The 13189-nt window shown below is 34.4% G+C and overlaps 1 long non-coding RNA gene across 1 annotated transcript; it reads right to left on the reverse strand.

The window, feature by feature from the left end:
- Positions 1-3434: 3434 nt before the first annotated feature.
- Positions 3435-7936, reverse strand: LOC149770152 (uncharacterized). The gene is made up of 2 exons (XR_016418936.1): positions 7761-7936; positions 3435-7559 (listed from the first exon to the last, which is right to left on the reverse strand). It is a non-coding gene; the product is annotated as an uncharacterized LOC149770152 (long non-coding RNA).
- Between the last annotated feature and the right edge of the window lie 5253 nt (positions 7937-13189).

The raw sequence follows: 13189 nt of genomic DNA on the forward strand, positions 1-13189 counted from the left end.
ACATAATGCATAAGCATGACGTGTTGAAATAAAATCTGCAGGGGAACATGTTTTGTATTCACAATGAGTATTAGCTACTATTATCTGCCGCAATATCTTTCGGCAGATGAAAATGATGAAGAAGAAAAGGAAATCGAAGAGAACAATACTATTAGCCAAGCCTACACAAACGTTATGTGTTTAAATAAATTATGAACGAGACCATGATTCCTAAATTCATAAGACTTGATATTTGTTCTTACGATAATATGCTTGTAAAATACACATTTACATTTGCTGGTGTTGTAACTGTTGTTATTTTGGTATGTACATTTACCATTTTTGTTTTCCAAAATATCTTTCAGGAAACGAGAAAGATGAGGAACAGGAGGAACTGAATGGGAACAAGCTATTGACACCGGCCGATAGTTACGATAAACTATACAACCCATTTTGTTCTAATGGTAAGTTCCATGCTTAAAACATAATGCATAAGCATGAAGTGTTCAAATAAAATCTGCAGGTTAACATGTTTTGTATTCACAATGAATATTAGCTACTATTATCTGCCGCAATATCTTTCTGCAGATGAAAATTATGTAGAAGAACATGAAATCGAAGAGAACAATGTCGCTACCCAAACCTACACAAACGTTATGTGTTTAAATAAATTATGAACGAGACCATGATTCCTAAATTCATAAGACTTGATATTTGTTCTTACGATAATATGCTTATAAAATACACATTTACATTTGCTGGTGTTGTAACTGTTGTTATTTTGGTAATGTACATTTACCATTTTTATTTTCCAAAATATCTTTCAGGAAACGAAAAAGATGAGGAACAGGAGGAACTGAATGGGAACAAGCCATTGACACCGGCCGATAGTTACGATAAACTATACAACCCATTTTGTTTCAATGGTAAGTTCCATGCTTAAAACATTATGCATAAGCATGACGCGTTGAAATAAAATCTGAAGTAGAACATGTTTTATAAATGCATGTGACTTGATGATGACGTGAAGTTAAACCCCCGTAAGAAAATTTAACCCTTGTCCAAAATGGAATTATCTACGATTGTTGTAACTGTTTCCGTTTACGAAAACTAGACTTTCAGAAATTGTATCAGCTTCTGCACTTTTTCTTGTGAACACATATTGATGAAACAATTTGAGACGTAAATAGAAATGTACAATATAACTAGTACAAAGCGTGCGTCACCTATATTTTATTCCAGAAGATGAAAACAATGAAGAAAATAAAGAAGTGGATAATCCTTGTACCCCAATTCACAGCTGTGGTAGGTTGAACTCGTTCTTTTGCAACTGTAAGAACCAGTACCTTTAGCTACAAATAGTATAAATACACTTTATATGTTGATATTCGTAAGAAAAATAATACACACATCGAGCACCTAAAAATACACTAAATTACTGTCTCATTCAAACTAGAGTAATATAATCAAGTCGTTCAATCTTAAGTAATAAATTCCAGACTGCGTTATTATCTTTAATTGCTTGATTGATGAATGGAATCTGGTTAGAATCCATTACTGTTATTTTCTCGTTTAATAAATGGTAAAGAAAGAAAGCGTTTCAAATTGTACTTGTACAAGGGTTGGGGGGGGGGAGAGGGTTATAATTAATCAATCACACCTCCGTCTATTGATCCTTACAAGGGGTGAGGTAGTAATCAATAGTTGATCCGGACATATATGTCTACGTCTATTTATCAGCATCTCGTTTGTCATTCAACTGACGCCGATTTTAAGTAACTCTTCCGATCTAGCCAGTTACAGCATTGGTTAGCGGGACATTGTTCATTGCTATGTGTTTATAGGGCGGAGTCAACGATTAATAAATTAAATATGGTCTGTAATGTATTACAAACGTACATCGAACTTACTCCTCGAGCACAGGATTATATTATGAGACTTGGAGATTTTATTCCTTGAACACGGGATTGTGTTTTATATGGACAGAAGAAGTAATAATAACGACGCATAAACACGTTCAAGTTTATTTATTTATGTTTAGGTTGTTTCTCTCTATTGAAAACATCCAAAGCAAAACAATAATGACTAACACCTGCTATAGATACGTACAATGTACTTTTACAATCTGTCACCTTTCTTTCATTGAATCGAGCATTTATTTTAGGTGAGAGAAGACTGAATCGATGCATAAAGGCTGTGGCTATTAATGAGCATAAAAAGATGGAATTTCTGGAAATGAATATCAAAAAAGGTAAAGATATTATCAGTTTCCTATTTCCATTTAAGATCGGTTATAGTAGACTATACAGTACTTCCCGTAAGGGTCCGTTATCTAAAGTATCCTTAACTGTCGTTTATATTATGCTATCGAAATTATTATCATTGCACATTCTGCAGCAACACCTATATCGAATTTGAAATCATAACATTTTAGCTAGCAGAAGCGTTAAAAATGTCGCCGAAACTATATTCTCTGACAGACAATCTTTTCGTCAATGGTTAGCAGCAATGTTGTACCTTTTTGGAATATGTTGATGTCACTATTTTGGTGGGTTCACTATTTGTTTATGAAAATTGATAAAGTTGTTAAAGAAATTAATATCTTTGTTTCTATCTATCTATCTCTAGGTGATTTGTTGGAACAATTGACACCTCCTAACTCCATGGGAATGGTATATGGAACGAGGAGATCACGGATAACAAGGAAGAAAGTGGGCGGATTTATTCCGTCCAGTTGCATTTTAGCTGGTTAACAAAGAATTTATTAATGTACAGATTGGTGGAGAAGAGGGCATTATGACTGATTGTTAAATCACGATTTCACCTTCCCTCCTTTAGCCATCAATCGTTTGTTTTGGTTTTTTTGTTGTGAATTTTTGGTTAGATTTAGTCATGTTTTAATTGTTTGTTTAGCGAAATATGAACATATTTGAAAACAAATATTTTCCCCATCTTACTCCCTTCCCCCCTCTCTGTATTTCTCTCTTTTGCATTTCTCATTCACTGATAATCGAATGTAAATGCTTATAATTTTCAGTTTCTTTGCTCACTATCGTCCATTCATCAATTGTTTTTGTTCTTACGTGGATATTTGAATCAGATTATATTATGTATTAATGTATAATTATCTACATATGAACACATTTAAAAAACCATCAGACATCTCTCTCTCTCAATCTGTATATGTATCTGTCTCTATCTCACTCTCTCTCTCTCTCTCTCTCTCTCTCTCTCTCTATATATATATATATATATATATATATATATATATATATATATATATCACTCTCTCTCTCTCTGTATATGTATCTCTGTCTCTATCTCCCTCTCTCTTTCTCTATATGTATCTCACCTCTCTTTCTGTATCTCTCTCTTTCTGTATCTCTCTCTCTCTCTCTTGCACACAATGTATATTTACTTTTATCTCTCTCTCTTTCTCTAACGACCAATCAAAATTAAATTTATATATTCTTCAATTGTACACTATTGTCATATACATAAAACCGTGAAATAAATAAATATAATTGAACCTGAAATGTTTCTCTTCTGATGACATTTCCTGACCGCATACTGCGTTATTTAAGAAAAACAGCGATCAGGCAATATGTCCATCCTTTTGTCCGTTGTTCCTGTATCATTCATTCTGTGACTTGAATCTTTCAAGTCATATTACACTTTTAGTATACTGAAACAGGTATTGCGATTGGAAGTAATATAAATCTTCCGCAAATACAATGAACCCTAGCATAATTACTATGAATATAATGTTACAAATCTATGTCCTTAAACTAAGAAACAGAAATGAGCCAAAACCAACAAGTTTTGTAAAATTCAACAAATAAGTTATTTCCCTAAAATACAACGTAAATATTCAAAAATAACTTACTGTGTTGTTAATTAAATCCCCAATAGCCCTAAAAGTTTTATCACAAGTCCAAATGTATAAAATTTAAATTGAATTTTAGTGGTATTCCAAATCAGTTCAAATACTTAATGTGTTGATATGCCGGTTGTCTCGAATATGATAATGTGCCAGTGTCCTATAGTGTAGCTATGTATTACCAGTCTCTTGATGTATCCCACTAATATTATCCAAATATGTCCTTCTCTGAATTTACTATAATTCCAAATAAATGAGCACTGTGATTCCAGTGAAAAATAATTTGAATATATTCAAATCCAAAAATGAACACAACAATTCATATGATCATGCTTCAGATAGTATAGCAAGATTGAAGAATTTCTTTAGTAAACATGACTACAAAAAACGGACATAACAGTAGAACCAGGATGAACGTCACAGATGTTCCAATTGAGTGCATCACAGTACAAAGTCATATACAATTTGGTTTTTCTTTTATATTTTATGATATTCTCTTACTACAATTACAGAGTTTCAAAGGCCTCTGCAACATGTATTTTGATTGTAATTATTATATGGTGGCTCATGTGCCAATATATACTCATAAAAGAATAACACAGAAAAGTAACAAACAAATTTAGTCTATGGTTTTATTTTGGAAACAGATCATTACCTACTGAAATAATTGCATGACTCACTTAAAGTAAATCTAACAGCACTAGATAAATTAATCCCCCAAGAAGGTGATTTTGTCAAGTTGGAAAAGAAATCAACAGCTGATACAAAGTGACAAAACGTCAGTCTAATCTCATTGTTCCCCTTTGTAAATAAGAAAAAAAGATATGCCATTCATTACCATAACTCAATGTTATATTCAGCACTGGAAACCATCTTGGGATTGACAACTTCATTGACCACTGACTTCATGATCCATTGTATATTCCAGTTTTGACTAATTGCTTATAATTTAATGGACAATCAAATAAATGCTGATATCAGATGAAATATTAATACAATCATTTCATAAACTAACCTTCATTCAATTACGTGTCACGTCACTGAACTGTTAGCTACATCCAGTTCATAATGATTTTAAACTGGTATGATATTATTGGCCAATAAGTAGTAAACAGTAGTCTAGCAAATGTTGATCATGGGTGGCATGTTCAGTAAATTTGCAATGGAGAACACAATCTCAGTAGGAAATTATGCTGGAGTACCATGCATTAGAAATGGGTCACATTTAAATTCCAATTGTCAAAATACCAGGATATGCATCTATTCATAATCCTGGATAATGTTTCAAATGCAAAAGTCTTGGACTTTGTCTTTCAAGAGGACAGCTTATATAGAACAAAGAATAGATTTTGTATTTTAATGATATTACCCTTTATGATTTCTTTCTTATCTAAGGACACCTAAATTTCCTAAACACAGTTAAACCAGGATCATGCTGATATGCTGTTAAACCTTGTAGCAGCTACTGCTGTCTAATTTTAACAAAAGTGCTGAATTTGATTTAATTCTTGTGACAAATAGTATGCCCCAACATAAAGTACTGTTTCATTCACTTCAAAGAGTCTACAAAAAGTATCAAATGGACAAGAAACGTATATATATATATATATATATATATATATATGCATGGGTTTGAGTCTTGGATTCAGCTAATGTGGGTATGTGAGAAAGCTTGCCAATAGCTTCTTGTGGGTCAGTGGTTCTTCCTCCACCATTAATACCGGCCACCATGTATAGACTATTGTGTGCTGAAAAATGGCGTTAAACCCTACAACAACATAGTTTCTTTTCTGACGATTTGAAGTCAAGGTGGACTACAGACATGAAGTAATGATTAAAATAGGCATATAAAGCTAGAGATTGTACAGTGTCTTTTTGTAGTTCTAGTAATTATTTTCATGCCGGCATAATTTCTACTGAAGCAATATTTCCAAGTGAATTTCGAAAACTGAAAACTTACTCCTGGGTGCATTTAGTTACAATTTCTAAGACTGGCTACACTTACTTAAATAAGTGTTCAAAAGATCAATTTATTCATCGGATGAGGTGAGGGGAAACTTTTGTCATCAATTCTGTATGTCAGAGTTTTATCTGGACCATGTGAGGACACTGCCCAAACATTTTATCACAATTGTATCATATGTATGCTTGTCTGCTTTCATGACATGTGTCATTTTGATCTTCTTGAAATGATCAATTCTAAAAAACTTCATACTTGAATGGTTTCTCTCCAGTATGTATTACATGTCCTTCATTGAATCACCACTCTAAACATTATATCACAAACACTGCATATAAATGTTTTTACTCCTTTATACATTTTCATATGTCTGGTAACACTAGTACTCTGGCTAAACATTATTTTACAAACTTCAAATTTAAATGGTTTTTCTCCAGTAAGTATCTGAATGTGCCTGTTCAGGTTGTAACCTCGCTGAATATTTTATTGCAAATTTCACACTTGAATGCTTTTCTTTAGTATATAACCTCTTATGAGCATTGATGCTAAAACGGTGGTTAAACAGTTTGTCATAAACTTCACACTGGAAGAATATTTTGTCTCCAGTATGTACACTCCAGTGCTCTTTCATCTTTGAACAATTGATGCAGATTTCATAGCAAACTTCACATTTGAATGGCTTTTCTCCAGTATGTAACCTCGTGTGTTCTTTCAACTTTAAATGCCTACTAAACAATTCATTGCAAACTTCACAACTGAATGTTTTTTCTCCTGTATGTATCTTCAAGTTCACCCAGAACTCATCACTTTCACTAAGCATATTATCACTAGCCTCACATTTGAATGGTTTTCCTCCACACTGTATTCTTGTGTACTTCTTCACTATGGCATTATCTCGAAACAGTTTATCACAAACTTCACAAATGGATGTTGTTTTCTCCAATATACATCATCATGTGGGCATTCAAGTCTGAACTCCTACAAAACAGGTTAGTACATACTTCACATTTGAATGGTTTTCCTCTGCAGTGTGTTCTCATGTGCTTCTTCACTATGGCATTATCTCGAAACAGTTTATTACAAACTTCACAAATGAATGTTGTTTTCTCCAATATGTATCATCATGTGGGCATTCAAGTCTGAACTCCTACAAAACAGGTTAGGACATACTTCACACTTGAATGGTTTTCCTCCACATTGTATTCTTGTGTGCTTCTTCACTATGGCATTATCTCTAAACAGTTTATCACAAACTTCACAAATGAATGTTGTTTTCTCCAATATGCATCATCACGTGGGCATTCAAGTCTGACCTCCTTCAAAACATGTTAGTACATACTTCACATTTGAATGGTTTCACTCCAGTATGTACCCTCATAAGGAAAATCACCGTGGACCTGTGGCTGAACGGTGTCACAAACTTCACACTTGAATGGCTTTTCATTTCCATCTAGTCTCTCGTGCTCTTTCAAGCCATACATGATTTAATCAGAAACTTCAGACATCAATGTCTTTTCAGCTACGTATAACTGCATGTTCTCCTTCACGTCGAAACTCTTGGAGTACCTTTAATTACGAATGTCACAATTGAGTATTTGCTGTTTGTTGTTCGGTTTTTTGTTTGTTGTTTGGTTTTTGTTGTTGTTGTTGTTGTTGATGTTGTTTGGTTTCTTCCATCAGCAATAGTCTTTCTGATTAATGAATTCAGATTCGTTGCATCCTGGACTGTGGAGATTTGACCTGAAACCGAAGAGATTTACACATGGTCATTATATGACTAATGAGAGTAAAGAAAGCACTTAGTAAAGTTTTCCAATACATGAATGCCGACTCTGGCCAGAGAATTACACTCAATACATACCCAAGTCTAAATTAACTTGACAGAGTCAAAACGTACGTATGTATGAATACCAAAATGTGCCCAAGTCATAACGTACTCACCATAACGAACACCACGTTCATTGTGCGACTGATGCATTTGACCAACCATCTTAATAGAAATGTGGCTAGTACAGGTAATAGGCTTTTTCACTGAGGCACGACAAGCATTTTTCAGACAGTCACGAGTATGGGTTCAGCATAGACGAAGTAAACCGGAATTGAAGGGGTTTACCTGACTAAAGCGCCACCTTATCACATCAGGGGGAAGTAACTGACCAATGTTCCAATTGTCACAGCAGGTATTTCGGTACCAATTGTTTCTCCATAGACTTCAATGCTAATGTTTTGTGAAATAAATATATTTTCTATCCGACCTCAGCATGCATGTCACACACTGTCATAGAGAAAAATGTTAGATTGACAATTTGACAGGGACAAAACCAGGCACCCAATTGCAATTAAGAGAGATAACTCTGCTGAAACTAGACAGGGGTAAGAGTTATCTAGTCACAGCTGAAGCATTTTCAGTTATGTGTACTACAATTATTTTTTTTAAATCATAAAAATACAACACATAATCTAGATATAAATTGTCATAATTTCACATGTTACCAGGAGGCTCATTTTTAAAAAATAAAATAAAATCCTAACAGGAAGTACAACTCTTACATATTGCCCCAATCACAGCTAATTTTGTAGTTTATTTCTGAACACACTGTTCCGTACACCTAAAGGACACACGGTACTAATTGTACGGAAGAACTATAGAAATGGGTGAAGAAATAATAGAGTATTTACGGGTTTGGTGGTCCATAACTGTTTAATAATGGTATAAAGGTACCAATTGCGCAAGTCCAGGTGGGCGGATCTTAAGGTGTTTAAAGAACAACACTAGCTGTAATTGGTGCATTATGTAAGAGTTGTACTTTCTGTTTGGCTTTAAAAAAAAGTTGAGCCTCTTGGCAACATGTGAGTTTGTGTTAATTTCTATCTAGGTCATATTTTGTATCTTTTATGATTTTTTTTAAAATATGGTACACATGGCTGAAAATGTGCCTGTTGTGACTAGATAACTCTTACCCCTGTCTAGTTCCAGTAGAGTTATCTCTCTTAAATGCAATGGAGTAACTGGTTATATCATTGTCAAATTGACAATCTAGCAGTGTTCTATATGACAGTGTGTGACATGCATGCCCAAGTTGGACAGAAAGTATATTTATTTCACAAAACATTAACATTGAGGTATATGGAAAAACAATTGGTACCGTGATGCCATAAAGAAAATTAAAATTTTAGTAAAAATATCTTAAAATAGCTTATCCTAGATGTAATTTTTTTTCAAAAAAGATAGAAATATTTCTACTGATGCAATTTTAGTATTTGTACAGGCTTGACTCAGGAGTACTCAATACTGTTTCGTGCACATGTAGACAAACAAAATGCCGTGGCTCATATTGTGTTCCCCACACATAAGCTTGCACCAAGGTTAGATGTGCATGGATAATTATAGGTCTCATCATCAGCACCCAGAAATTTTAAGTTATTGAATTTTGAATATGATAGTGTTTACATATGTTTACTATTGGAGTTGAAAAAGTACCGCCAGTCCTTAAGCTCCGCCCATCTGGGTTTGTACAATTGGTATCGTTTATACCAGTAACCGACCGACGAACAGAAATCCTTGGAGATCAGGGGGGGGAAATGCCTTTTGGCGGGATTCACGCTAGCATTGAATTCGCTATGTAAAAAGACCCCTATGGAGTATTACAATAGTAACTGGAACAGAAATTTTAGCATCAAATTTCAGTTTTCTTTTTTTTTTAGTTGTTTGTTTTGTCTGTTTTAATAATTTTGTTGTAGCTTCATTTTAATTTTATATGGTTTTCGAATGTTTTTTTTTCTTGGAGCACTTCAGTACAGAGCCTTTTTACACCTAATTTTATTACGCATATTACGTTGTCATGCCCCTATTCAAATCCATAAATATATACAAGGTATGCACTGTGTTTACTTGTTTTGTTAAGGTATTATGTATGCAATACTTGTACGTACATTTTTTTAGATTCTGATAATTTGATAATATTACATTAAATAATACCCACCGCAAAGTGAAGTGTCCTTCATTGTTGTTTATCAATATGTGTTTACTACTATAAATATATTGATTCAATTTTTTTACCTATCCGAATAACCCGTATTCGTTTAACAGTTTGTGTTATGCGAAAAAAACACGTTTTCTATTTGGTGCAATCAATGTCTGGATTTCAATTTGCCTTATTTCCTAAGTCAGATCTAATTCACAATCACAAGTGATATTTCCACATTTATCATCTTCTCTCTCTCTCTCCCTCTCTCTCTCTCTCTCTCTCTCTCTCTCTCTCTCTCTCTCTCTCTCTCTCTCTCTTTATCGCGGGTTCGATTCCCGGCCGTGTCATACCAAATACATATCGCTTGGCGCTCAGCAGTAACAGTTAGTGATAGGAACTGAAAACATGTTAAAGCTATATTACATATCCAATTCAAAATCTATCTATCTATCTATCTATCTATCTATCTATCTATCTATCTGCCTGTCTGTCTGTCCATCTGCCTGCCTGCCTGCCTGCCTACCTACCTACATATGTACCTGTATGTCTGCCCATTTCCCTCCCCCCCCCCACACACACACACACTCATCTGACTTGGCTTGTCCTTTCTTCTTCTTTTTCAGATTGATTTGATTAGCCAATTACTTCTCTCATATTAAGTTGCTAAGTTAACCAACGTGACGTTATGTAAAGGGTTCTCAATATTAAAGGAAATTTCTAAGGCCAATATGTTATTACATTATTAAAGATACTACTTTTCCGTAAGTTGTAAATAGGCTAGTCTTGTTTTTAGACTGCTTTTCTTCGATCATTGTTGTAGAATAGATACCAGATAAAGGACACGCGGTACTAATGATATGGAAAAATGGGAAGCAGCTTGGAAATGGGTGAACCTAAAATAAACATATATGGGTTAGGCTGACCATGATTGGTTAATAATGTAAGTTATGTTGTAGGAAAAAGAATCTTTTGAGCACTTACCCTAGTTGTAAGTGAAAAAATTAGAGACAATTTTTATTGTTGGAAGTTTAGTCCTTTAACAGTCTTGAGTTTGTAACACTCATTACTAGAATTCGCTCCTGACTCTTTGGTGCGGAATTGAAAGTACATGTTTCAAACAGATCAGATGCAGGTCCAAAAAATGCCGCGCCTCATATCCTTTCCTCTACACAGAAGCTGACATCCGGGTTTCATCTATACTAATAAATATAGGTTTGATCATGAACACTCAAACAATTTAAGTTATTTTATTTTTAATATCATGGGGTTTGCATAGGTTTATTCTGGAAAATGAATTAGTACTGTGAGTCCTAATCGGAGATATCAGCATTATATGCGTCCTTTCGTTATTCGTGACAAAGAGTTTTCAATAATTATCTTTTTACAAAACGGTTATATATGTCACAAATTATTCTTTAAAATTTGTGATCACATCTTTGACACGTGTCAAGTATGCCAACGCAGCGAAAAACAAAATGGTGTGAACCATAATCGGGCCAAATCTAAATTTCCGGAAAAATTCGGATAAAAAAAAGGAACGAAAACACACACACCCGAAGAAGAAAAAAAAAAAAAACGCCGCATGCCCTGTTTTAGTTATTTACTAGTGTATGTGAATGTGTTAAGTTTACGTTTTCTTTGTATTGCGTCGATTGATCCTGATATTTTCAGGAGCGCGTTTGTTTTCTGCTTGAACGTTAGATCATTTTTTTTTCAAGTCGACTAAATATTTTCTCGGTTGGTAAGCATGTGTGTTTTGTATTTGCCTGCCCTCTCTGACACATATTTTTTCCAGGGTTGGCATCCAACTCAGTTGTTCTGCCTACATCGATAGTATAGCTAATAAATTGTATTCTTCATTATCAACGGTTCCGACTTTGAGCAATACGTTCTCTAATGTCAGAAGGGTCTCTTTAACGGTATCTGCTAAAACGTTAGCCTAATTATTCCTCTTTATGTACTGCTTTAAGATTTAAACATATTCAACAATTGACATGTATATCAAATATCAAGACAATTTCCAGTATTAAGAGACGGAAAGTGTCAGTCCCCTGCCCAAGAATATTGAATTGTTGGTCGCTAATATAATTGTACTATACCACGTTAAGTTCAGAAATACCGCGGTCGAAAGTTTTCTTAGTGTCTGTTCTAAAGAACTTCGAAATTCTAAGCAACTGTTGACGTCACTACATTCTCGACGTCATCTGCTGGTTGACATGGGACGTTGTCAGTGTTAGTCTAGCGCCGTTCTCGTATTTAACACGCGTTGTTTCAGACAGTGTTAAATTTCGATAAAATGGTAGATCTAAAGCTATTTAATGGACTTGGGGATAGCTACGATGTATTATCGTAAGTACCATTGCCACGTTTGCTTTGTTTTAAATGCCTTGCTTTGTTTGAAATATATCGTTAAACGATAAAAGTATAACTTAGATTGCGATATCGGTTTCAGTTACAGATTATTGTATACAATTTACTAAACGAGTATCCATGCTTAAGGATATCGTGAAACAGACCGGCATTCCTTCAGTGAGTTCATATCCGAGTTGACATGACCATACCCATAATTTGTATGCGGCTAATATATAAATGTTTTGCAAAATAAATGTCGTGAATGGGAAATAAATACATCGATAGCGAGGCCGATAGGTTAGATGGGTATTTAACAAGGAAAATAGGTTTATAGGTACATACGTTGTGAGTTGTAATCTATCTTATTGATTGAAATAAACTATTAATCGATTTTGGTCCAGTCCTACCACCTTATCATTTATTTATTTAGCTAGTTAGTTACTTAGTTACTTAGTTTAGTTAGTTACTTATTCAGCCAGTTTATTTGTCCACGCATACTGCATGTCATCCAGGCATACTCACTGTCATGTAGTCAGTTACAGTTATCAGTCAGTCAGTCAGTCCCTGCACCCAGTTCGAAAATCTGCAGGCCAGTCCATACATCCACTCAAATAATCACTTAGCATCTAGTTAGCAATTCAGTCAGTTATTTTAGTGGACTGTTTGGTACCTTTGTTACATTAGCAGTAATTATATTTCCTTCTTTGTGTTAGGCATATCTCTGCATAAATCATGGTATTTATTGTGTCAGCCTAAGCTAGTAAAATTACAACAGAGCAAATGTGTCGTTCTTCTTGTTTCTTAGAGACGTTCCATTCTGGTTGTCTGTGATGCAAGTTCGTACCCAGCTGGAAAGAGAGTTTGCCGAAAAGGCAGAGAAATGGTGTAAGAACGTGTCTGATAAACTTTATATCCTGAGGCAACACAACGTTGATGGTAATTTTCCTACATGTCTCCACGTTTGCTATTTTCTTCTTCAATAAGAGTTATTTCTTTGATGATATTCATAAAAATGGAGGTTGGGTGGGGTTGCCTTCATTGCATATGTTC

This window comes from Sinohyriopsis cumingii, unplaced genomic scaffold (genome assembly GCF_028554795.1).
Source record: "Sinohyriopsis cumingii isolate HCF-2022 unplaced genomic scaffold, ASM2855479v2 utg002613l, whole genome shotgun sequence".
Taxonomy (NCBI): domain Eukaryota; kingdom Metazoa; phylum Mollusca; class Bivalvia; order Unionida; family Unionidae; genus Sinohyriopsis; species Sinohyriopsis cumingii.